General features: G+C 42.6%; 1 long non-coding RNA gene across 1 annotated transcript in view; it reads left to right on the forward strand.

Moving 5' to 3' along the window:
• Positions 1–22724, forward strand: part of LOC114815659 — a 121191-nt gene extending 98467 nt beyond the window's left edge. Inside the window, exon 3 of the long non-coding RNA XR_003763460.1 lies at positions 22647–22724. This is a non-coding gene — a long non-coding RNA (uncharacterized LOC114815659). The remainder of the gene's footprint in view (positions 1–22646) is intronic.
• The last annotated feature ends 4812 nt before the right edge of the window (positions 22725–27536 follow it).

A 27536-nucleotide genomic window follows, 5' to 3' on the forward strand; every position in this document is an offset into this window, starting at 1 on the left:
GATTTAAAAAATTCTCAGAGAGCAATTGTGTGTGGTCACAGTCTTTCAGAATCCTCTCCTTCCCTATCCCAGGAACCTGTTCCAATCCCTGAATTGAGGGGACAGATTTACAAAATAGGAAAAGTGGATACACCATCACAAAGGTGCTCGTATCTACCTATTTTTCTTTGCCCACTGGCCTCCAGTCTCTGCTTCCCTTGCTTGAGAATTACAGTGATGTCATTCTTGTTGGCCTCCTAGACTGCATCTTCCACCATCCTGTACTGTCTAACTCATCCTGTATGAGGCAGATAAAATACATCCTATAACCACTGCTTGGACTCTGTCGTGCCCTCCAGTGGTATTGGATTAAAAAAGAAATGATGGTGTTTGTTAAGCACTTACTATTTGCCAAGAACTCTTCTAAGCACTGGAGTAGATACAAAGTAATTAAGTTGTCCCACGTGGGGCTCACAGTCTTAATCCTCATTTTACAGATGAAGTAACTGAGGTAACAGATGAGGCATAGAGAAGTTGTGACTTGCCCAAAATCACACAGCTGACAAATGGCGGAGCCAGGATTAGAACCCATGACTTCTGACTCCCAAGCTTGAGCTCTTTCCACTAAGCCATGCTGCTTCTCAGCATGTCACTAGTCATTTTGAGCATTGGAAGGAAAACTGGGAGGGCATACGCTTCAAAGAGATCAAAAGCTGCTTTTTGGTTGTTTCTGCTTTGATAGGAAACTCAAACTTTTCTAAACTCTGTCCCCTCTAGACTGTAAGGCCAGTATGGGATTGTCAGTCTTTATTGCTGTGTTGCACTTTCCCAGGTGCTTAGTAATGTGCTTTATACACAGTAAGTGCGAAATAAATACGATTGAATGAATTGAGCAGGTGTGAGAGGGAGAGTCTAACCCAAAAGATGGTGGAGGCAATTGCCCTCGTATCTGGAGACTGTTCACATATCCCCAGTAATGATTTAATTGTGATATGTTGGTACTTTGTGCCAAGGACTGTACTAAACACTGGTGTAGATACAAGATAATTGGGCTCCTCGGAGTGCTCACAATCTAAATAGGAGGGAGAACGGATATTGAATTCCCGTTTTCCAGATGAGGGAACTGAGGTGCAGAGAAGTTAAATGATTTGCCCAAGCTCATACTGCAGGTAGATGATGACATTTTGCTCACAGCAGACACTCTGTACATAGCATTCATGACAATAATGGTCTTGGATAGATGCATGGTACTGAATTTGCACTGAATCTTTCAAATAGTTGAGCTGCTATGCCTCCTTTTTTATTCCCGTGGGTTGGGTGTTTTTTTTTTTTGAGGGGGAGGAGAGTGGCTCTATAAACCAGGGCAGTATGATAATCAAATGTGAAGTCCTCTGTAGGAGAACCATTTTTGAAGAGGGAAAGCCTCACTCATGTACATATCCTACAGCACTTAGGTACATATATGTAATTTATTTATATTAATATCTGTCTCACCCTGTTGTGGGCAGGGGTTGTGTCTACCAACTATGTTGTAGTGTACTCTCTCAAGCACTTAGCATAGTGCTCTGAACACTGTAAGTGCTTAATAAATGCCATTGATTAATTGAACAGAGTTTGTGGGATAGAAATCGATACGGTAGCCTACAAAATTGTGCCTTTGGGCCTCTTGGCTGGGGACTCTTAGGACTTAATTCTTTTCACCAAATCTATTGGCTTCTACTGTCTCTTAATCCTCCTAGACCTCTCAGCTGCCTTCGACACTGTAGGCCACCCCTTCTCCTTGAAACTTTATCCAACGTTGAGTGTACTGACACTGTCCTCTCTGGTTCTATCTCTGACTGCTCCTTCTCAGTTTCTTTTGCTGTCTCCCCCTCTGCCTCCCACCTTCCTACAGTGGGAGGATCCTCAAGCCTCACTTCTGGGTCCCCTTCTAATTCTCCATCTACACTCATTCCCCTGGAGAACACATTCACTCCCATGGCTTCAACTACCATCTCTACGCGGATGATTCCCAAATCTACATCTCCAGCCCCCCAACCTCTTTCCTTCCCTGTAATCTCGCATTCCCTTCTGTCTTCAGGACATCTCTATCTGGATGTCCTGTCTACACCTCAAACTAAACATGTCCAAAACAGAACTCCTTATCTTCCCACCCTAACACTGTCTTCCCCCTTTCTTTCCCATCACTGTAGACAATACCACCATCCTCTCTATCTCACAAGCCTGTAACCTTGGCATTATTCTCAACTCATCTCTCTCATTCCACCCACGTATTCAGTTTGTCACTAAACCCTGTTGGTTCAACCTTCACAGCATTGGTAAAATCCACCCTTTTCTCCCTCCACCCAAACTGCTACTATGCTAATCCAAGCACTTATAATATCCTGCCTTGATTACTGTATCTGCCTCCTCACTTACCTCCCAGCCTCCTGTCTCTCCTCACTCCAGTTCATACTTCACTCTGCTGCATGGATCATTTTCCAACAGAAACATTCAGTTCATGTCTCCCCATTCCTCAGAACCTCCAATGGCTGCCCATCCGCTTCCACACCAACCGAAATTCTTTAGGATTGGCTTTAAAGCACTCAATCAGCTTGGCCCATCCTACCTCACCTCACCAATCTCTTACTACAACCCAACATGCACTCTGTTCCTCTAGTGCTAACTTACTCACTGTGCTCCAGTCTCGTCTAGCTCACTGCCAGCCCCTAGACTGGAACTCCCTCCTCCCTCCCCAGCCCTCATATTCAGCAGACCAGCAGTCTCTCCACCTTCAGAGCATTATTGAGGTCATATCTTCAAGAGATTCTTCCCCAATTAAGCCCTATTTTCCCCAGCTCGCTCTCCCTTCTATGTCATTGTTATCTATGAACTTAGATCTGTGATCTTTGAACAATTTATATTCACCCCATCTCTAATCTCACAGCACTTGTGTACATGTATTTGAATTATGTATTGAAAATTATTTCTATTAATGCCTGTCTCCCCCTCTAGACTGTAAACCCAGTATGCTCAGGGAATATGTCTACTAATTCTGTTGCATTGTACTCTCCCAAGCACTTTGTACAGTGCTTTGCACATATTAAGTGCTCAATAAATGCCATTGATGGATTAATAATGATGATTTTGGTATTTATTAAGCACTTCCTATATACTCAACACTGTAAAAGAAAAGCAGCATGGCTTAGTGGTAAGAGCACGGGCTTGGGAGTCAGAGGTTGTGGGTTCTAATCCTGGTTCCGCCACTATCAGCTGTGTGACTGGGTAAATCACTTAACTTCTCTGGGCCTCAGTTACCTCATCTGTAAAATGGGGATTAAGTCTGTGAGCTCCACATGGGACAACCTGATTACCTTGTATCTCCCCCAGTTCTTAGAACAGTGCTTGGCACACAGTAAGCGCTTAACAAATACCATCATCATCATCATTATTATTATTATTACTGTACATAATATATACACTGGGATATATACAAGATAATTAGATCCCACATAGTGCTAAGAGTCTAAGTATGAAGGAGAATAAATATTGATTCCCCATTCTGCAGATGAGGCAACTGAGGCACAGAGAAGTTAAGTGAGTTGCCCGAAGTCATGCAGCAGGTAATAATAATAATAATTATTATGGTACTTAAGTGCTTATTTTGTGCCAGGCACTGTTCTAAGCAGTGGGTGGCGTAGGCAGGCGTAGAACCTGGGTCCTTGGCAGTCACCAAGCTTGTGCCCCTTCCTCTAGGACATGCTACCTGTGGCTCGGGTTCATTTTCTAAATGATTCTTTTAGCACAGCCCTTCTTCCTAAAGGAAAGCCCAACTTATATTAAAGTGGCTTCAAAATTTTAGCTTAGATGGTTCCCTTTCACCCAGATGCAGTAGGAAGGATGCTCACTACTTTGGTTAAGGACTCCCCAGGTATATGGAAGTATGGGCCTCGTAGGTTAGCATGTGGCTAAGCCAAACTGTCTGGTTTGTGTTTGTAGACCATTTCCCCTAGTGACAGGCTACATCCACTTTTGGATTTCATGTCCCCTGGCAGGTTGTAGTAGAATGATATGTTTCCCAGAAATGTCCTGATAGCTCTCTCCCATAATGTTTTTTGTAGCCTTTGAGGGCTTCAGCTTAGGTGAATGGATATGCTACCATTATTTTTTCCCAGAACCTTTATCTCTGATCTGCCTGCACCTGACACCAGAAGTTGTCTAGCATGAAAATTTTATTTATCTCTAGCCTAGTCTTCATGAAAAGTGATGCAAATCTGATTGTTTCAGGGCTTTCAAAGAAGTGGTAACTGTTACTTATTCTTTATAGCTTGTCTTTTCAAGGTGTAAATGCCATAACAGTAACCCTCCTCCCAACACAATAATAAAACAGAAAATAATACATTTTCTGTAAAGAACTTGGCAATTTCACATTCTTCAGATTGCAATTGAGTTTCAGCCCCATTTATAGATATTCTGACATGTGGCTCAGTGGTAAAGAGCCTGGGCTTCGGAGTCAGAGGTCATGAGTTCAACTCCCAGCTCTGCCACTTGTCAGGTGTGTGACTGTGGGCAAGTCACTTAACTTCTCTGTGCCTCAGTTACCTCATCTGTAAAATGGGGATTAACTGTGAGCCCCACATGGGACAACCTGATTACCCTGTATCTACCCCAGCGCTTAGAACAGTGCTCGGCACATAGCGCTTAACAAATACCAACATTATTATTATTGCTCCAGCACTCATCCATCAATTGATGGTATGCAATACGTTTGGAAGAGTACAAGAGAGCAGGACATGCATTCTCTGCCTTCAAGGAGGTTATGATCGAATAGGGGAGATCAAAGACAGAAATTATTCGCCAATAGTGAAAGTAAAAGAAAGAAGGGTATCACAGATAGCACCAGAGTGTCAGGATGGAATAACTGAAGAAATATCAACTTGACAAATCTACATAGGGACACAAGTGCTAAAGATATGAAAGGAACAAGTGGGGTTTCCTTTCCCTGAGAAAATGTAATGCTTATTAATAAATTTTAATAAATATTTGCAATTTCTTAGAAGTGTGGGGCAGTAATACGAACAGAGTTAAGTCAGGGAAGTTCTGTGGGAAAAAACAGTAAGTGGGTAAGAGTTCTGTACTTGGTCAAGTGTGTTTCTGTCCGCCACACTTCACGCGTAGCCCAAACTGGGCCGAGGAGATGAAATATGGAAAAAGTGTAAGGAGAGCAGGTCAGAGGAACTGAGTGACTTAGGTGATTAGCCACGGACATCTTGCTCTTGGGGCTGCAGATCTTGTGAAAATTCTCCATTCATTTCCCAAGTCCAGGGAAGATTTAATGCCCTCAGTCAACGAGCACAATATTTCCTCTAGGAGGCCAGGGCCTGGCTGCACTCAAAGATGAAATACACTGCTGCTATTTATGTCCCTCTGGCTCCCAAGGAGGTGGACTAGCACCAGATTTGTGTTCAAAGTCATGTTCCACACTCTGTTTCTTTAAGGCAATATATTTTTCCACATTTCAGAAATTCCAATCCTTCATGGTGGGGGGGGGGGGGGGGGTGGCGGATGGAGAAGAAAAAACACCTTAGAGAAATAGACTCTCAGAAGGAAATCACAGAAGGCACATGGGAAATTAGGAACTGGTACTTCATATTTCAAAAAATCAGAGCAATGATTGGTGTATCCTTTGGAGGAAGTGTGCCAAGGTAATTTATAATTAATTGTTTTAGAAATACTCCGTGGAGTACCTATGCTGATGATTTTTGTGTGCTCTTGTTGAGAGTGAAAAGGAACCCAAATCAGTTCTGCCCCCCTCCTAAAAGCATCGAGCCTGCTCAGTAACATCACGTGAGTTTGAATGTCGTTATTGGGTCCCCATTGTGAGTTCCTAACCAGGGGGCAGTTGATCCCCAATTTGCCCCGCTTTCAGCCAAGGAGAGCAAAACAGTGAATAGGAGGAGGTGGCAATGGGACTTATCCAGGGGAGGCCCAGGTGGAGAAACACTTCTTAACTTACACCTCTAGGGCTATGTGCAGCCCCAGAGAGACACCCAGTTATGGATCCAGGGGGAGAGGGATGGAGATGAGCTCAAGTGGAGAGACAGTAAACGAGATGCAAAGCATCATGAATGTGGCTCTGAAGTTACTGCTGACCTTCTCAGCTTGGCTACTCTGCATGAAAAGTATTCCTATTCCTCAAAAGCTCCCTGGGAATAACCCCAGCCACTCTGACTTCAGGGGAAAAAAAACAGTGCAAGGGGGAGAACGAGAATCCTACATCCCGCAGTCTCTGATGGCATTGGAAGGCCTGGCCTCTTTACTCCTAGCTTTGTGCACACTTTGGGATTCCCTCTCTGATTCCTCAGCCACAGACTGATGGAGTTGACACTACAAGAAAGGGACAGACATCTGCCCAGAATCTAGCACTGGCATTGCTGCTAAAGCAGTTCTTTTAGGCAAAAGGACGCATTCTTTCCATCTGTTTCCATTGTGAAGTGCATCAGCTACAGATTCAAGTGTAGAAAGCAGGGGTTACTGTCAGCTTTAGCCTCTAAGTGATTCTAGGTGCTGTGAACATGGAGGTGGGAGAGGCTGCTGAGGAAAGAATGAGAGGCAGTTTGCTCTGGAGCCCCTTAGTCCTTGGAAAGAGTTCAAAGGGCCTAGGGTTAGAGGCCACAACTTCTGCAGGGACCAAAAGGGGAAGGCAGACATGGGGGAGGAACCAAAGAGCACCTTACATGCCCAATAAGTATGGCAGAGTCTCTCAGGTCTGGGGATGGGGCATCCAATCGTGACGGAGAGAGCCTATCCAGAGGTCTAAGTGTGGCAGAAAAGATGATGGTGGTATCCAAAATCCATCTGGCACAGACCCCCTGAGGGTCAGAACCTCTTATTCTCTTTGAATCTTCCTTTTAGTTGCCTAAAAGTCTCCGTTCAAGGAGAGCCACCCCTCCTCTTTAGTGCCATAAACCAGACTGATCGCTTTATTGGTGTTGTCTCTCAAGAGTCAACTGCTACCCCTGGTTGAGACCCCTTCACTACGCCTCTCAAGAGTTTCTTTGGCTAGTAATTTATAACGAAGATATTTAAAAAAAAATATTTGGTAGCTCATTATACAGCTATCCATTTACTCTTCGATTCTGTTGCCTATAGTTTATAGCCTCATACTCATCTAGGTTATATTAGAATGATCTGGGGCCTAATTAACTTTGTAAATGCCCAGCACGGTTCAATCAGGTCTTCGGTAATGCAATTTTGGATAGATTGTGTGTAGGGAATTAGGGAATGTTCTTCTAACAATGTACATCTGTCTGGATAGAAGATGATGCAGTGTTGGAAGAAACTGCTTCACTCAAGAAGCATGTTACTATAGCGTGAGTTTTCCTTAATGCGGGGTTTGTCGAGAATGTAAACTCCCGTGTTATAGAAGGACCGTGTGGGCAGTTTAGAATGTGACCTTGATTTCTTTTTCTGTCTTCTGTGGAACCACTAGCCAATATCTTGTATTATGCCAAAATTATGAAAGCACCTTTCCACCTTCACTTTTTTCTTTATGGTATTTGTTAAGCACTTACTATGGGCCAGGCTGAGGCACATAAAAGCTAACCTTTTTGGACTCATTCCATGCCCCCATAGACTCACAGTATTAATCCCCATTTTATAGTTGAGGTAACAGGCATTATTTTGATGATGATGATTAGGCACCGAGAAGTTAAGTGATTCGCCCAAGGTCATACAACAGACAATTGGCAGAGCTGGGATTAGGATCCAGGTCCTTCTGAATCCCAGGCCCTTGCTCTGTGGACTAACTACACTGCTTTTCAGACTTTCCAAACTAAAGAGTCCACTTCCTTCATTCTTCTCTCATCTCTTTCATTTGAACACTCGCCATTAATTGTGGCTCAACACCCTTCAAATTGGATGGGAAAGCAGCACCCATTGCCCAAAGAAGTATACCTTGCCCCCTCAAATCTGCTAGGCCTCAATCTGCCCCACCTTCCCATCTCCCCACTCCTCCAGCTTGGCTTACTGGTTAATTCCCAACACTGTTGTATCAACGCAACAGCCACAGCTAGCAATCAATAGTATTAATTGAGCCCTTCCTGGGTGCAGAATATTATACTAATATATTATTTGTATACATTATATTATTTGGGAAAGTATAATGCAGCAGAGTCGGTCAACATGATCCCTGCCCACGAGTAGTTCACAGTCTATCGGGGGAGACAGACATTGAAATTAATTGCAGATAGGGGAAATAGTAGACTGTAAGGTTATGGACATAAGTGCTGTGGGGCTGGGGTGTCTAACAAAGTGCTTAAGGAACTTAAATATTCATTTCAACCCTTCTGTAACTTGTGGGTGTGAACCTATGTATTGATTTGCAATTCAATACTGATTCAAATCGGGCCAAGAGCAGTATGTATCGTTCAAAGTAGTATCACCCTCTATCCCAGCACCCATTCTGTAAGCATGGGGATTTGATCTCAGGGAAAGGCTGTTTATGAATGTGAAATGGAGGGAAGAAACTATTTTATATGGCTTGGGTCACCCTCAGTGAGACCAGGAACTCTGCTCTAATGGACCTTTCCTTCCCTGGAGAAGGGCTCTTGCTCTTATAACCTTCCCATTGTCTCCAGCTGTGGTGGAACATAAAAAGACAAGTTGAGGGGTTCCAAGGTTAATCATGTCTGACATCTACTTCCCATTCTCTCCTAGCAGTCCACGCTTGAGTATTTTCTTCCAGCTCATACCTTTGCTTGGATGCATGTTGTCTCTGTAAAAAATGCCCCAGAGTTGTGGGGCTTACTTATTCGAATGCCAAAATGAAACACAAATTTAATTATTATGGCATTAAGCACCTACTAAGTGCTAAACTTTGGGGTAGATGCAAGAGAATCAGTTTGGGCATAGCCCCTGCCTCACCCAGGACTCAGTCTAAGCGGTAAAATAATCCAAAATATATTTTGGATTATTACATGGACTTTAGGCTATTGAAGAATAGCAATGGGAGTCTTGAGAGAAGCATCTTTGCATGTTTTCCATAATTTGTAGTTCAATTCAATCGTATTTATTGAGTGGTTACTATGTGCAGAGCATTGTACTATGTGCTTGGAGTGTACAATTCGGTACCAGATAGGGACAATCCCTGCCCAACAACGGGCTCACAGTCTAGTCTGGGTTATTTCAAGGGTATCTTTTACCAGTTATTGGAAACATGATGGTCCTCCTTAATAATAATAATAATAATAATGTTATTTGTTAAGCGCTTACTATGTGCCAAACACTGTTCTAAGCACTGGAGTAGATAAAAGGTAATCAGGTTGTCCTATGGGGGTACAGAGAAGTCAAGTGACTTTCCCAAAGACACATAGTGACAAGTGGTGGATCCGGGATTAGAACCCATAACCTCTGACTCCCAAGCCTGTCCTTTTTCCACTAAGCCATGCTATTTCTCACACTGCTCCTTCAGAGTCTCTGGTGGAGAAACAATCCCGCTGCATGTGCAAAATGTTCCTGCCACATCAGAGGAAGAGTTGAGCAGCATGTGGGAGGTTCTGGTTACGTATGCCCGTCGAATACCAGTTTAGTGCTTCAGGGTCAACAGTCCCAGAGAGCCTTGAGCCCTCCTATGAAGAATAGAGTGGAGGATTTGTTCTGAAATAACTTCTAGGTCAGTAGGTTTTACTAATGACAAAAGCTACTTAATTGAAACAGTTGAAAAGATCATACCATTTTTTTAAAAAAAAAACAAAGTAAGCTAATGGAACCACCATCTCAAGTGATGCAGCAAAACATAGGACCATTGAGAGGCAAAGGCTGCTAACAGTGTAGCCAGACATGTGGCAATCAGGAGCGTGGTTGGCTCTCCTCAACTAGAGGTCACAAGAAGAGGCAGAATTGAAAACCATGCCAGTGGCTGCAAATAGCAAAACCATTAATGCAGCAAAAGATCTATTTTTAGACACTCAGCGTGGAACGAGTTGCCAGCTACACATCCCTTTTCAGCCACACCCACACACATGGATTATGTCGTCTTCGAACACGAAGGACAACTGTATTATTACAGTGAATATTTTTTATTTTAATACAAGCATTTTTCAATTATAAATCTTCCTTTGCATGACTTTTAAATAGGAGTTGTGGTCTGGCAATCTAGTTCAAAGACAGAAACAAGCCCTCTTTGGTCTGTGTGTAGAATCTTGGGACTAAAAGTTTATCTAATAATCCTGACAGACCCAAAGGTTTAGCCTTAGAAGAAAATGAACAATCACTAGGACAGATCTGTATTTTTATACCCAATTCTTTTGAAGGGCAAAAGACAAATTTCAAGGCTTGTTTCTTTCATTCCACTTATAAATATATCTACTGCTCATTGTGTAAGCTCTTGGGCAGGGACCATATCAACTAACTCTGTTGTACTCTCTCAAGTGCTTAGTTCAGTGCTTTGTACATGGTCAGCATCCAATAAATATCATTGATAAAAATAAAATTTATTTCAGGATTCAAAGTTTACAGTTAAGGTCAAAATCGTTGTTGTTATTACTATTATTAAGTGCCGTCGAGTATTATTAAGTGCCCGATTCATAGCGACTCCATGGGTATACTTTCTCCAGAACGTCCTGTCCTCTGCCATAATCCAAACCTTTCTAATGGTTCTTCCGTTATCGTTGTTATGGTCTGTAGCTATCTAGTTGCCGGTCTACCTCTTCCATGCTTTCCCTGGACTTTTCCTAGCATTAATATCTTCTCCAGAGAATTAGTCCTCCTGATTACATGTCCAATGTATGCTAATCTAAGTCGAATCATTTGGCCTTCCAAAGACAACTCTGGTTTAATTTGCTCCAAAATCCATTTCTTTGTCTTTCAGGCAGTCGATGGTATTCACAAAAGTCTTCTCCAACACCACATTTCAAAAGAATTGATGTTCTTTCTATCCTGTTTTTTCACTGCCCAACTTTCATCCATACGTTGTCACTGGAAACATTATAGAGTTGACCATTTGTAATTTTGTGTCAACTGTTACATCAGCACATTTCATGACTTTTTCCAGGTTCTTCATAGCAAGTCTTCCTAACATTAATCTTCTGTGTAGTTTTACAAAATCATTGTAAAAGCATTAAAATCCAATGTTGATTAGTTGCTCTCTCTTCAGTCATATTAACAGCCCCATATCTCAGGATACCTCAGGATAACCCTTTAACACCTCCTGCAGATAGTTCCAGACCCATTAAAAAAGATCTGTAGCAGAGGACCTTTTCCAAATAGGTAAGTGAATCAATTGTATTTATCAAGCACTTACTGCACACAGAGCACAGTACTGAGAGGTCGGGACAGTACACATGATGTGGTTCTTGCCATGTAATAACTCTCAGATTCTTTCCTTACTTCTAGTAATAGGTCTAAGATGACTTATTAAGTTGGGGGTATTGGGCAATGAGTCTATTCCATGGGTTGTCTGGAAAATGGAACCCACTCCACTCTATACACACATGCACACACACTACGTTTCTGCTGAGTGAGTAGTTATCCATTGTATATAATTACCAGAGTGCCTGGACTGGCCTTTTTTTTTTTATTTTTAAAGGGACTAAGCACAGTAGGAAAAGCATGAAGGAATATAGACACCTGATACTTCCATTTTAAGTCAGGTCAATTCTCCATCTACTGGGGAATTTATGGGCATTGCTATCATGCCACAAGGGGACTGCATTAAAAATATAATCACTGAAAACAGAAATGTGGAAGGAATTTTCTCACTTTTCCTCAGTTTGGGCCTAGACTATTCAAGTAGAAACAGGTGGGGTGACCTATTTTGCCTTTTGCCTTAGTGAAAAGACATAACATTTCTTTCCTTCCCTCAGGGAATTGTCTTCTGGATTTCTAGAAAGGTTTAAAATAGGAAAGGTGTCAATTTATTTGTACAGTGAAGCTGTCTAAAATTTCACTTCCTGGAGGAGATAGAAATGTGCTAATTAATCAATTGCCTGCAGAAGCTCTTAATAATATTGTATCTGGGAAAACGTTCACTTTTGTCGGCGAGCTGTTTTATAAATAATTGTTGAGTAAAGAAGTCAAGGATTGATTTTTAAAGTGCAGCATATTAGGGACCATTAGTAAAGCGGGTGTGTACTTATGACAAGTACAAAACTCCAACCTGGCAGATACAGCTGCTTCTGCAGATCAATTGCCAAGTTACTCATTACCAAATAATCAACCACAGTTTGTTAAAGTCACGTCTGTCCACTTTAAATGCCCAGTTGAAGTTTCCATTGGAGTGACCCGAAAGCGGTGCTTTGAAAAGTTGACCTGGGTTTTGTTGTGGCTTGTTGTTATTGTTGATGTTAATTAATTGGCTAGAGCTAGGCAGCCGGTCAGTTCTGGACCCTTCAGCACCCACCCGAGGCAAAAACAGATGAAAAAGTCATTGCCAGACAATAGTTGAACTAGCTAAAAGAGAAAGAAGTGCAAGCCATTAACCACAGGGCTCTCCAAGAAGGGTCCCCAGCTTTTATCGTTTAAGGAGATTCTTATAGTGTTGGAAAATGGTTAAACATTTGCGTGATACCATGGTGAATGGCGGAACTTTTATTAAAATGACCACAATTGTACAACATGATTAGTGAGTCAAACCCAAGTTTATCAGCACAACAGATGGATGTGTAGCTCATGCCATTATTGGTTTTTTTTTTAATCAAACAAGACTATCCATATGTTTACCACCTGCTCTGATCAAGATTAAAAGCAGACTCAATGCTATTATTGAGGGAGAGACTATTCTGCCCATGACAGTGGCTATGAGATGCTTGGACGTGGTTAGTGAACATCCCTAACTACCCCTTAGTAGCTCATCCTAGACCTCTTAACTATTAATGTAGCCCAAATTTCTTGAACTTTCTGGTGTTTTCAGCATTCACAGCTTTGTCTCGTGCTAAATTTGGAGCCCATGTTTCTTAAACTGAAGATTCTTAGGATCGGAAGGTTCTGGAAAACATTCCTGGTCCTTTCTTTCTCTTCCCACTTTAGAGGATGTGAAGCCTCTCTTGATAACCATTTTCCATCACCAGCTAGTCAATTTCTTTTTGATATCACCTTCTGTTGAACTTATTAATAATAATAATGATTGTGGTATTTTGTTAAGTGCTTACTCTGTGTGAGGCGGCAAATCACGCTGGACACAGTCCCTGTCCCACATGGGGGTCCCAGTCTCAATCCCCATTTTACAGATGAGGTAACTGAGGCACAGAGAGGTGGCGTGACTTCCCCAAGGTCAAATGGCAGACAAGTGGTGGAGCTGGGATTAGAACCCATGACCTTCTGACTCCTGAATCCATGCTTTATTCTCTAAGCCATGCTGCTTCATCCAAGTGTTAAGTCCTCTAAAGACGGGGAGAACAAACTAGTCAAACAATGTTTCACAAAAAACTCTTGTGCTTGAAGGAATAGGTTAAATGAATGTATTCTCCAGTATGAGGATGAGAAAAATCTAACAGTGATAAACACAAATTGTGATGAAATTTAAACTTGAAATTATTTGAGAAATATATAAATACAGAGGTGTGAAATTAAAAGCAGTCAAAGATATAGAACTCGATATTCCCACAGATTTTAAAAGATGCACTGTGGAGAGTCCTAAACTTTTTAAATGTACACTGTCTGTGATTCTGAATCACCATAAGCAGCTGTAGTCACCATGTGGTTAGTTGCTGAACAAGTACTGTTTGCGGAGTGCTGCTTTAAGTAGGGGTATTATTGAGCTCCTACTTAGGGTAGGACATTACCATGTGCTTAAGAAGAGGAAAGTAAAGAACTGACCCATTCCCTTCCCATAGGGAGCTTACACTTCAATAGGGAAGACCCACTTTGACCGACATAAAAAATAGTGATAACTAGAATAGTCAAAATAATAATAGAAATAATGTTGGTATTAAGTGCTTACTATGTGCCAAGTACTGTTCTGAGCACTGGACTAGATACAAGGTAATCAGGTTGTCTCACGTGGGACTCACAGTCTTCACCCCCATTTTACAGGTGAGGTTACTGAGGCACAGAGAAGTTAAGTGGCTTCCCCAAGGTCACACAGCTGACAAGTGGCAGAGCCGGGATTAGAACCCATGACCTCTGACGTCCAAGCCCAGGATCTTTCCACTAAGACACGCAAGCAACTGAAATATACAAGTGAATAGTCATTTCTGCAAAAGTGTTGAAGTTCTAGTATAAATTAGTTCAGAAAAGTTGGCTGAAGGGTTTATGCAGCTTAGAGTGCTCCGGAGAGTATGCCACCCTCGAGGAGCTCCCAATCTAATGGAACATTATTCAGATACCCAACAGTCACTAGTATTTATCGAGCCCCATCTATAGGCAGAGGCCTGTTCTGGGCCCAGTAGAAAGTGCACTCCCCTGGGATTCTGGGTTCCCTTCCCGGTTCTGCCTTCTTGCTTGTTGCATTCCGGTCCCTAATGGGAAGATAAATGAAGGGAATAGGGAGTGAGACTGGCATGCAGATCCTTGGCCCTTAACCTCAGAACCCAGACATATCTGCCATTCCTAGTGGAAGACTCTATCCTGATCAATATGTGTGGGATATGGTACTAAGGGCACAGGCGAATGCTACGGAAGCAAAAAGGGCAGTCCTTGCCCTCAACTAGCTTTACAGTTCAATAGAGGGTCATTAAAATGCTATCCTTCAGATGCCAGAAAGAGCACGGGACTGGGAGCCAGAGGACCTGGGTTCTAATCTCAGCTCTGCCATTTTGCCTGCTGTGTGACCTTGGGCAAGTCACTGAACTTTTCATTGCATCAGTTTCCTCATCTGTAAAATACGGATTCAGTAACTGTTCTTGCTCCTCCTTAGACTGTGAACCCCATATGGGACGGGCTGTGTCTGACCTGATGATCTTTTATCTACCCCAGTGTTTAGAGCAGTGCTTGGCACTGAGTAATAACCCCATGCATTGTTTTGGACACATGACTCCTGAAGAGAGTGCTTGTCAGTGCCGGCTAGAGGCTTCTATAGAGATTCTTCTGGACTCCCCCTGGTCTCCCCCTGCAAATAGTTCATGGTTCATTGTGGGATCTAGGTCTGAATGCCGAAAGTAACAAGAGAAAGAAGGAAGGTTGCTTTCCATGACCACCTCCAAAATCTTGAGAATTCAGATTTGGTATTTAACCAAATTTTTCATGGTTCAGTGGGCCTCCAACAGGCTTCACTGATTTCCATGGGTCCAAGTTAACTTTGCCTGCGGTAGCTGGTCTGACCTAACAGGAACAAAAATGGATCTGCAACTTTAATGATCTTGCCTACATTTTCTCTTTGAAGTATTCGGTGTTTAGCACAGTGCTTTTTTTTTTTTTTTGGTAGATTTTGGTAATGAATTGTGATGCTGAGTTTCACTGTTGAATGGGTTTGTTCATTTCAGGCAGTGACTAAAGGTTACCATTTGGAGACAACACCAGGAGATTGTGAGCAGCAGTGGAACAAATGCTAGCAATAGTTTTTAAATGAACCTGCAAATTCAGGAGAACTACGTTTAGCCTCCATTTCTTCTTGGATTCCAAAACAGACAGTACATGCAAGATATTTCCTAAGTCTTTATGTAGCTGATTGGAATGCATTTGGAAGTCAAGGAGCTTAAATGTGTAACCTGTTCTCTGTTTTATGCATTGAGTGCAGATTTCTTCTCCAGTCCATTGCTTCTCTAATAACAGCCATGTCCGCAAGTATGTTTTGGGGAAAAAAGTTTTCATTAGAAAAATCCTTTCTTGGAAACTGCTTGAGGAAAACCCAGTGTTGTGCCAACCCAATATTCATCGGGTTTGCACTGGGCAGTCAAGCTCAACGGCTTTGGAGCCCTGAGAAACGCTTCTCCACCCTATTGACAGGCTGCACTGTGGGTTTTTCCATTCCACCAGCCCGATCCGTGCGTTACAGAAGCAGTGTGGCTTAGAGGCAAGAGCAGGGGCTTGGGAGTCAGAGGTTATGAGTTCTAATTCCGGCTCTGCCACTTCTCAGCTGTGTGACTTTGGGCAGGTCACTTCACTTCTCTGTGCCTCAGTTATCTCATATGTAAAATGGGGATGAAGACTGTGAGCTCCACATGGGACAATTTGATTACCTTTTATCTACTCCAGAGCTTAGAACAATTCTTGGCAGATAGTAAGCACTTAACAAATACCATCATTAATATTTTATTAGTCATTGATAAGAAGTTGGGAAAGGTATGGCCGGGAGCTGGGGAGCACTAACTAGTGTCCCCAGGAAGCAACTGTCAATTGAGTGACTTTTCAGTCTCTTCAGAAGACCCAACTGATGCAAGTTTATGCCTGCTCAAAAAAAAAGCAGTCCTTTTCTGTCCTTCTGTGAAGAACTGTCTTAAAAGTATCTGTGCCTACCAACTCTGTTATATTGTCCTCTCCCAAGTGCTTAGGACAGTGTTCTGCATGCAGTAAGCCCTCAATTAATATGATTGATACTAGCAAATCCTGAATTTGTTGACTGATATAATGAATGTGATATCATTTTTGCCATCAGAGGAGATAAACGTGTGCTATTGGGTTTGCCTATTGTGACCCAGGTGTAATAAACATATTTTAGTAAATTCTGGAAGATAAGATACATTGAAATTAATTCAAAGTTGATTTGATGTAATTTTAAAGAAAGGAATAAGTGACTACAAAAATGAGAATTTGGGAGATTTCAAACCAAACAGCTGTTGAGTGGGAATTCCTATTCTGTTGTTCTTAATCCGGTCTATCTGATAGACAGAACCAACTTAAGGGACACTTACTTTTATCACCAAAGAGCAAGCAATCAGTACCACACAGAAGGCAGGGTAGGCATGTTTAAGATAAAATCTTGTCAGCTGTACTCAAACCTTAATAAAGATCTTCAGTTCCTTTAGATGGGGTCTCTTTCCTTCTCAGAATCATGCAGTTTTTTGAGGTCTATTCAACCAGCCAGGTCCTACCCTGATGTGGCAACACAAAGCTCCGTAACATCCAGTGTAAGAAGATGTGTTCATATCTGGCAGATGGATGAAATCCAGGAGACTGCATTGGACTGGTAACAGTCCTGATTCTGAGTTCTCCACCTCAGCAAGGGGAGGTGACCCACAGAGTCTGGGAATGGGGAAGGAAACAGCAGCTCCGAAACCAGTGGATTGGCTCAGGGCAGCGCCAGGGAGAGAGGGAGTGAAAGTGGGGAATGCATCACTGGAGCAGATCTTTGGTGTATCCCAAGGCTTCCCCAACTCCACAAGGAGAAAACAACGAGACAGGTTGGAAGGGGAAATGGCTGGAATGTCTCCTAGCTGCCATGGCCCCAAGGACATCAATCCATCGTATTTATTGAGCTGTAATTGTGTGGAGAGCACTGTATTAAGCCCTTGAGAGAACAGTATACCAGAGTTGGTAGATGTGTTCCCAGTCCATGTGAGCTACAGGGGGAGACAGACATTAAATATATAATTGTAAAGAGTACCTGGCCCATTTTCCCACACAAGAGAGTCTGCACCAGAGAACAAAGGAGAGGGCAAAATCAACCACAGAAGTTTGTGATCCCTCAAAGATGCGGGTAGGCTTTTTGCTGGAACATCTGACACTCCATGGACACAGAGGTCTACTCTTTACTGCATTTCTGGCCCCATGCTAACTGGCAGCTTAAGACTGTGATGTTAGTGCTCAGGATGAATTTCAACCTCAGCATCAGATGTCCCGCTCTGTTGTTTCTTAAAATATATTTTTGTTTTCATTAATTGGGGGATTAGTGTATTAGGGCACCATTCAGTTAGGATAGTAATAAATATTGAGTGGCAATCCTTCTCATGTCCATGGAAACTAATTGAAAACAAATAAAAAATTGTTTAGAATGTTTCCATCCTCAGTCCGCATACACACACAAACTATACACTAGCCTCTCCATCCCTTTGATCTAAGAAGAGGCGGGAGTTTGTTCTCAGTCAGTGCCAAGTTTAACAAATTGTCCAAACTGCAGAACCATGGAAGGCACACCCAAGGTTTTGATGGGCAGAGGTTGAGTTGAGAGGATACAGAAAAGTCCGGGGTCTTTTTTATTTGTAATCAGATCAGTGCCTATTTCTTCTTCATTTTGGGTTTAGAGATGTCCATGAAGGAATTGAGGGGGTTGGTTGTTTTTCCTCTGGGGCTAGACTCCAAATAGGCTGCTCAAGGGATTTTCCCTTGTTGAGCTCTCAGCAACATCCTTGTCAATATTTTTAACCCAGTTGAATAAAGCTTGATATGTTGTTGCCGGTTTCAGAAAAGGAAAGGGCTAGACTCTAAAAAGAATGACTAAAAGATGTGAAGATATTTAGCCTGAAAAAGAGGGGAAAACATCAGGAAACTGACAGCCATTAGCAATTCTTTGCTGGCAGAATTTTCTGTTTCCATTGAGACTAGGCAGTCACAGCTGTGTTGTCCACTCTGATAGGGCTCTGGGCTCCTGCTCAGCAACTGAAACCTAGCAGAGATTCTCTCTGCAAAGAGGAACCCTACTGCTTCCAAAAGGAGAAGGAAAACCGTTTGCTTTGTCTTAGCTCCCATAAGAAATAGAACGCTACCACATTAATACAGCCACTCATCGTATCCCACCTAGATTACTGCATCACCCTACTTGCTGACCCCCGCACCTCCTGTCTCTCTCCACTCTGGTCCATATTTCACTCCTTTGCCCGGATGATCTTTCTACAGTAACGTTCAGGACATATCACTCCCCTCTTCTAAAATCCCCAGTGATTGCCTACCCAGCTCAGTATCATAGAAAAACTCCTCGTCATTGGCTCTAAAGCAGTCCACCACCTTGCCCCCTCCCTAGCTCACCTCACTGCTCTCTTTCTATAGCCCAGCCCCCATGTTTCATTCCTCTAGTGCTAGCCTTCTCACTGGACCCTGGTCTCGCCTGTCTCACCACCAACCCGCCTCTGGCCTGGAACACCCTCCCTCCCATATCCGACAGACAGTGACTCTCCCCCCTTCAAAATCTTATTGAAGGCACATCTCCTTCAAGAGGCCTTCCCAGACTAAGCCCCACTTATCCTCATCTCCCACTCCCTTCTGCATTGCCCGACCTGCTCCCTTTGCTCTTCCCCGCCCCCAGCCCCACTGCACTTATGTATATATCTGAAATTTTATTTATGTGTATTGATGTCTGTCTCCCCCCATCTAGGCTGTGAGCTCGTTGGGAGCAAGGAATGGCACTGTTTATTCTTGGATTGTAGTTTCTCAAGCGCTTAATACAGTGCTCTGCACAGAGTGAGTGCCTAATAAATATGAATGAATGAATGAATGAATGAATGAATGAATGAATGAATGACTAAAGGAGGCGACACAAATAGGCCCCCTAGGCCTAGGAGTTGTTGGGCGCTGGGACCCATTGCCAGAGGAGGTTGGGAAAGCCACTTTGGAGATGGCAAACAAGAAGGTATTTTTCCGGGAAGTTTCAGATTAGACGTGCCCATATGCGGGAACCAGTTCCTGGCCTCTGGACACTGTTCTCCGCAGAGCCACATAAGGCTTTAGCCTTCCAGCCCCCAGACAGAATCACATGGCTACAACTCAGCTCAGAGCCTATAAGAGGAGTCTGGCCTTTGATCACGCAATTGTATAATTCAATTGATTTGCAAACAATGGGTTGGCAAACCAAGGTTAGTACTCTTTGTTGTAACCCAGCAAACTGGCAGCATTATCAACCACTGTCATATGTTAGTACATTAAGCTGAATAAGCACAACTTATCCACATCTGTGTCCCTTCAGAAGAAACCTGATGGTTTGATTTTAAAAAGAGAATCAGAACAAATACCATACATCAGTTTAATTAAGCAAATCCATCATGGTGATTTGGGCAGACTGGAAAATCAACGGACCTGTTTCTCACATCATGTGGCCCAAATTAAGTCGAGACGGACCAAACTAATTCTGTGTACTTTTTAAATGTTCTTTTTCTTCCTTGCTGGAATTCTCAAAGCAGATGGGGCCATCTAGGAATAATATTCCTATGGTAAGTAATGCAGGTTCACTAACACTAACGGAACTCTCAGAAAAATCAAAATGACAGTGGTTAACAGAGTCCAGAAATGGCACATGTTTTCCAGCCAATCCTCCATTTTAACCACATCTCATTTGCAACAGGTTTTGACATGTAAGAAAGCAATGAATGAATTATTTCTTGCTTTTTTTTCCCTTTATTATATTTGTTAAGTGCTTACTATGTGCCAGGCCCTGTACAAAGTGCAGGGGACATACAAAGTAATCAGATTGGACAGAATCCTTGTCCCACATAGGGCTCACAGTCTTAATCTCCATTTTATGAATGAGGATACTGTGGCACAGAGAGTAACCCGAGATCCCACAGCAGACAAGTGACAGAGCTGGGAATAATAATAATGATGGTATTTCTAAAGTCTTTATGTTCTAAGTGCTGGGATTAGAACCCAGGTCATCTGACTCCCTGGCCCAGACACTTTCCACTGGGCTACGTTGCTTGATATACCCAAATTACTATGAAAATTGGGAAGGGTAGGTAGCTGTGGGGCACCAGTAATCATAATAAAGGAGATGGACTTTGTGGTTTCAGGATTCACAAATGATGGACATCCCCTTAGCTGGGTCCCTTCCAGGCAGCTAGAGAAAACAGATTCTCAGGGCTACATGGACTGTATACCCCAAAGTCACCCCTCATCAGTCAATGCTGGTTTTGTTGGTGATAGCCTTTCCAGGATCCTGTTTTTTTTCAAAAGAGTCCAGTGGTACCCGCTTGGAAGATTTATGAAAAAGTCAAAATTACAAATGTAATAATGGCTTTGGTCATCTACTCCCTCTACCTCCAAGAGGTGTTGTCTTTTCTCCACATGAGGTTTTGACCTTTAAGTGTCTAGCTGGTGTTCCTTACTGAATTTCTCCCCTTATTTTTATTCTTCAGGCCAAAGCAGGTGTTTGAATCATATCCAGCTGTTTCAACTTAATGCTCTTATGCTAATTTTGTCACATAGTAAACAACGATTTGATCATTTGGTTGGCAAGTTTGTGCATGTTGAGAATTACGAATGTATTTAGTAGATAAGGAGTTCTTAAGGAAGATGAATCTGGCCTCAGTTCAGCTCATTAAAACTTGTTTGAAAACAATGCCATAAAAATGGCAATAATCAGGGGTTTGGTTGCTGCCACTATTAATGAATGTTTTACTACTTAGAGTCACAAGTGAAAATTATGATCTGAAGTTTATTCAGGATTCAAATGAATTCTTCCATATTTTACATTGATTAAAAGGGAAGGGTTACAATACTGCTTCCATTACCTCCCCATATTTATGTGAGCTATTGGTGTCTAAAAGGAATATAGCAGAGTGCTTAACAGTGGCCATTGACCAAAGACCATTTCCAGAATCCTAGAAAGGAGGGTTGAATCATCACACATTAGCTTTGAATAGACATTAAAGCAAGACTCCTCTATCCTTTCATTTTCTTTTCCTTTTACTGGCAGAAAGTAGAAAGCCAGAGCTGCTATTTGAATTCTAAATGGCAGTTTAATACTGGATGGAAACAGCATTGTTCTGCAGTAACTATTGTGTTTTTGGCATCAATAGACATAGAATGCTTCTTTTTTTTTATGGTATTTGTTATGGACTTACTCTGTACCAGGCTCTATACCGGGCTCTCTGCCAAGCACTGGCGTAGATAGAAACAGTGCCCAGAGCTTAGAACAGTGCTTGGCACACAATGCTTAATAAATACCATCATCATTATTGACACTTCACACTGGAGAATATTTAAGGCATCCACTTCAACAACAGTAGCATTATATTAAAGAACTGTATGGTCGATGTGAGTGTAGCCTCAAACTGACTCTCCCTCCTCATCTGTGTACTTTACTTCCGTTTTCCTGATTGTCAAGGGAATTATTGTTCCTCTAAGTCCCCAGTGGGGCAGCCCTTGAATGTGAATCACCTATGGTTCTGGAGCAATTCTGATTAGCTGTGGTAGGAAATGGATCTTGGATCTGGTCAGAGTTCGTAATGAACTTTGTTACAATTATAAGAAACAGCAAATACTAGAATTGCTCTGAGAACACTTTAGGTTTCTACACTCACTTGATTTCTGGGTAATTTTGGATTTCTGCTCCTCATAAAATGGGAGGTAGAATTTTAGTCTAGAAATTTGGAATGTCCAGATCCCAAAATTAAGGCCCCGGGAAGTGTTAAGATATATATCTTCCTGCTATATGTTCTAAAGATGGAGAAGTATCTTCTATAAGGCTGCTTTATGATGATGAATTAACAGTAGATGTAATCATTTATGTTTAATAAGTGGAAGGTTCCAGTCTAGTGTCTGCCTAAGTTTTTTATTGTCATATCCAGCATCTGGCCAAAGATGTAGATGTACTTACTTCAGAAATGAGGCATGCATTCTGCCTCAACCTTAAAACAGGGAGTTTACTCAAGACTTTTGAAACATTTACAACCTTGCAAAAAAAAAACAAACAAAGCAGTTTTTGGTTTTATAACTTGTTCTCAATTACCTAGACCATTACCAGTCGGAACATTATACCCTCATCCATTTAGAATTGTCAAAAATTTCATGAAATGCTTATTGGAGTTAAAAAGCATGTTATCCCCACTTCTAAAACAAAAGAAACCTTTCAACTTGGTCTCCTCCATCTTCTCTCCCCACCTTAGGAACCCACTCCATCACCCTGAATGAACACATGAAAAGTTTCAGAGGAGAAGACAAACGGTTGAGAAGCTAGGGGTAAGTAGAAATGTGGAGCTGGATGAATAGCATTTTTCCACTTTAGTTCTTAGCATTTGCTGCCTTCTGAGGTTAAATAGACGATTCGATAAGCTGACTGAAATCAAATGCCTCCCCCCGTTAAAGTAAATGATCACCCTTGATATTTTCCATTTGACCTTTTCACTCATCTTTGAATTGATTTGAAGCCCTTATCACAACTATGCCGTACCTCATGGTTACTGAGCTTTGATGAAGTGCTTTACAAGAGCTTTGCAGTCATTTGGGTTTCTCCACATTCATCTTCTGAGTAGGCTTGGTTTTTTATCCCAAACTTGAAAAACGATCAAGCTGGGATCCAGAAATACAGGGTCCCATCAAACTCCTGTATGCCATCTCACTGTGACCATGTTCAAGAATCGTGGAGAAAGGAGTGTTTGGGCTTAATTTTGTCCTGGGACTCCATGGCTAAGAGGAACACTTAATTTTATAGGATGGTTACTTCTGGTTTAAGTGAAAATTCTGTTCCTTGAAATTTTTTCATATAGCCTCAGAGAGCAAAAGGCCTTGGCATAAACTAGGGTTGCCCCCTGGACTGTTCGTTTGGGATTGGCTAATGATAATAATGCTACTAATAATAACATTGAGGCATTTAAGTGCTTACTATGTACCAAGCACTGTACTCAGCACTGGGCCAAATACAAGATAATCAGGTCAGACAACAACCCCTGACCCATATGGATGTCACAGCCTAAGGAGATGAAATAGGTATTTAATTCCCATATTTCAGATGGGGAAACTTAGGCACAGGGAAGTTAAGTGACTTGCCCAAGGTCAAGGAGCAGCCACTTGGCAGAGCTGTGATTAGAATCCAGGTCCTCCGACTCCAAGACTCGGGCTATTTCCACTAGGCTGTGTTGCTTCTCTGTGGTGTGGTATGATATGGGAGGGATACGTGGGAGATGGCAGTGCCTTACTCTTTACCCACAAGGGTCCTGTGTTTTTAACTCAATAATGATGATGATGGCATTTGTTAAGTACTTACTATGTGCCAAGCACTGTTCTAAGCACTGGGGTAATGATAATATTGTTGGTATTTGTTAAGCGCTCACTATGTGCAGAGCACTCTTCTAAGCACTGGGGGAGATACAGGGTAATCAGGTTGTTCCATGTGAGGCTCACAGTCTTAATACCCATCTTACAGATGAGGTCACTGAGGCACAGAGTAGTGAAATGACTTGCCCACAGTTACACAGCTGAGAAGTGGCAGAGCTGGGATAGATACAAGGTAATCAGGTTGTCCCCACGTGGGGCTCACAGTCTTAATCCTCATTTTACAGATGAGGTAACTGAGGCACAGAGAAGTTTAGTGACTCCAAGTCACGCAGCTGATACGTGGTGGAGCCAGGATTAGAACCCATGACCTCTGACTCCCAAGCCCATGTTCTTTCCACTAGGCCATGCTGTTTCTCAAACAAATAGGCTTTAATGTATAGGCACCACCTGGGAGAAGGTAACAGAAAAATATCATGGTATTGTTGTGCAGTTATCTAGATACATCTGACATAGAAAACCTCAGCAAAAATAAATTGATAAAATAGATTTACTCTAAAGAGTCAGAGAAGAAAATGAATGTGTCAGAGTGTAGATAATTCATTTTCATCATTCAGTGGCCTCTTTCAGAAGTGAACTGAGGAATGGAACAAGAATGACTTTTCCTTCAAAGAAATACGATTTTAATGCAAGAAGAGAAATATGGCTGACACATTAAGGGTCGTTATTAAGGAAAACAGTGTTGGTCAAATTGCTGTTTGCACATAATTCAGCCAACTTTCTTCTTTCGTCATGTGATTTGGATTCTTTAAAATCCCAGCTTTACAGAATGATGAAGTCTCCTCACAATTTATCTCTGCCACCATCTAAGGATTAAAAGGTTTGTTGGTGACAAAAGGCAAATTAATCATGTTTATGGTGACAACCATGACTGTTATAAAACAGACATTCTTACCAAACTTGCCCCTTTCTGTTCATCAAAACCTGTTGAACATGCAGTTTGGGTCCCAAGAGCTTTGATGACAGATTACTGTTCTTTCCGGGGGGGATAAAAATTCAATGCCGATAATAGTAGCAGCCATTGTTGATGGTGGAAATAGACCAATGTCAGAAGCTGTAAATTCAGATGCTACACCCATGGCTTTTTTTTTTTATGTTATACCTTACATCATTTGGGGGAAATAGATATATTTCTTCCTACATTAAATCAGTCATTTCTAAAGTTTTAAACTTTTGGTGGCTCCTGATTCATGTGGAGCAGGGAAAATCTCACACGAGATAAAGATCACACAACATTTCTGAGTTTAAAATGCACATGAAACACTCATGGGTTCCACATGAATTCTCTTGCATCGCCCAATTTGTAATTGTGTCCTTCAGAACTAAGGTGATTTCTCTAAGATGTCTTGAGAGACTCTAACAGTTGCTCTGTGTGGTTTCTCTAGCCATGCTCTTAGCCGAGGGTGACGATCTAAGTCCATTTCACTCTCCTGTTGACCTGGACTGGTTTGAGTTGAATTATGATCTGATGATGATGACTCACTCCATGTGCGCAGGAAAAAAATTATCATCTCTCAGAATGGGTCTCAACCCAGAAAAGCAGATGGAAAGATGAGTAAATGAAAGCAGGGTGATGCTCTCTACAGTAATTGCTCAAAAATCATTTTCTTTGGCTGAAGATCGTTGCAAGTTCTTTGCCATCACCTTAAGTCTCCTTCCCTTTCCCTGATGCAGGTGAGGCTCTCTGCACTCTAAAAAAGTACTGTGCCCACAAGAACGTAAGCAAAACCATCATTGGTTCAGACCACTGCTCCAACCAGTCCACGTGGTTCCACATGCTTGTTGGAACCCTATGATCGATGCTCTTCTAGCTATTCGTCCTACTGTTTAGGGAGGTGTCCATCCTACAGTGACACTGGGAGGGGGAGGAGGCTCCAGCGTAGGAGACCGAGAATGATCGGCCAGAGAGGTAAGAGGAGAACCAGGAGAGGACAGAGTCCGTGAAGCCAAGGTGAGATAAGGTATGGAGGAGGAGGGGATGGTCAACAGTGTCAAAGGCAGCATAGAGGTCAAGGAGGATTAGAATGGAGTAGGAGCCATTGGATTTGGCAAGAAGGAGGTCACGGGTGACCTTAGAGAGAGCAGTCTCGGTAGAGTGGAGGGGACGGAAGCCAGATTGGAGGGGGTCTAGGAGAGAATGGGAGTTAAGGAATTCTAAGCATCGATTGTAGACGACTCGTTCTAGGATTTTGGAAAGGGAGGGTAGTAAGGAGATAGGGCGATAACTGGAGGGGGAAGTGGGGTCAAGAGCGGGTTTTTTTAGGATGGGGGAGACGTGGGCATGTTTGAAGGCAGAGGGGAAGGAGCCATTGGAGATTGAGTGGTTAAAAATAGAAGTTAAGGAAGGTAGGAGGGCAGGGGCGATGGTTTTAATAAGGTGAGAGGGAATGGGGTCCGAGGCGCAGATGGAGGGGGTGGCACTTGCGAGGAGGGAGGAGATCTCCTCTGAGGATACTGCAGGGAAGGAGTATTCATACTGAGGGGGTCCTCCTCAGGAAAGGAATCTGCATTGGTCACTGGGGGCTCATAATGGCCTGCTGCAGCTCAAGACTTCCTTTCTTGAACGTCTTATCCACCCCCTCCCCCCACTCCTTGTCCTCTCAGCACCCCCCTCCCCGCAAGTTGCCCAACTCCTGCCCTTTCCCCCAGCACTCCACTGACACCTCAAGCTTCACATATATTAATAACGGTCCTTGTTAAGCACTTACTATATGCCAAGCACTGTTCTCAGCACTGGGGTAGATATGATAATCAGGTTGGACACAGTACCTGTCCCCCATGGAGCTCACACTCTCATCCCCAGTTTGCAGATGAGGTAGCTGAGGCCCAGAGAAGTGATGTGACTTGACCAAAGTCACACAGCAGACATGGTGGAGTGGAATTAGAACCCTGGTCCTTCTGACTCCCAGGTCTATGCCCTATTCACTAAGCCTCTCTGCTTCTCAAAACAGAACTCATCTTCCCACCCAACCCTGTCCTCCTCTTGTCTTTCCCATCACTGTAGACAACACTACTATTTCCCCTCTCACAAGCCCGTAACCTTGGTTTCCTCAACTCATTTCTCTCATTTAACTCACCTATTCAATCTGCCACCAAATCCTGTCAGTTCAGCCTTCACATTGCTAAAATCCACTCTTTTCTCTCCATCCAAACTTTGTTAATCCAAGTAATTATCCTTTCCCACCATGATTTACTGCATCAGCCGCCTCTCTGACCTCCTTGCCTCCTGTCTCTCCCCATTCTAGTGCATCCTTAACTCTGCTGCCCAGTTCATTTTCTAATAAAAACATATGATTCACTCTCCCCACTTTTGTAATGGTATTGATTAAACACTTAGTATGTGCCAGGGACTGTACAAAGCACTTGGGAGAGTACAATATAACAATAAGCAAACATAATCCCTGCCCACAATGAGCTTAAAGTATGAAGGTTGGTATCCAGGGTTTCTTTTCCTCAGTAGGGCTCTGTGACATTGTCAAAGGGCTCATAACAGAAATCTGCATTCCCCAGGAGCAAGACCCCAAACTGCCTTGATTTTGATTCTGTATCTGCTGCTCTATTTTGTTTAACCAATCTGGGCTTGGAGTGGTTCGAGCCTGTCACATAGCTGCTGAATAATGGCTGAATTTTGTCTCTGATGCATTGAAGATGTCTTTCTCATTTGGCACACTCACCGAGAGGAGTAGATCGTTACTCTTGAATTTTCCCGTCCATGTGGCTCGATG

Source organism: Ornithorhynchus anatinus, chromosome 12 (genome assembly GCF_004115215.2).
Source record: "Ornithorhynchus anatinus isolate Pmale09 chromosome 12, mOrnAna1.pri.v4, whole genome shotgun sequence".
NCBI classification, from domain to species: domain Eukaryota; kingdom Metazoa; phylum Chordata; class Mammalia; order Monotremata; family Ornithorhynchidae; genus Ornithorhynchus; species Ornithorhynchus anatinus.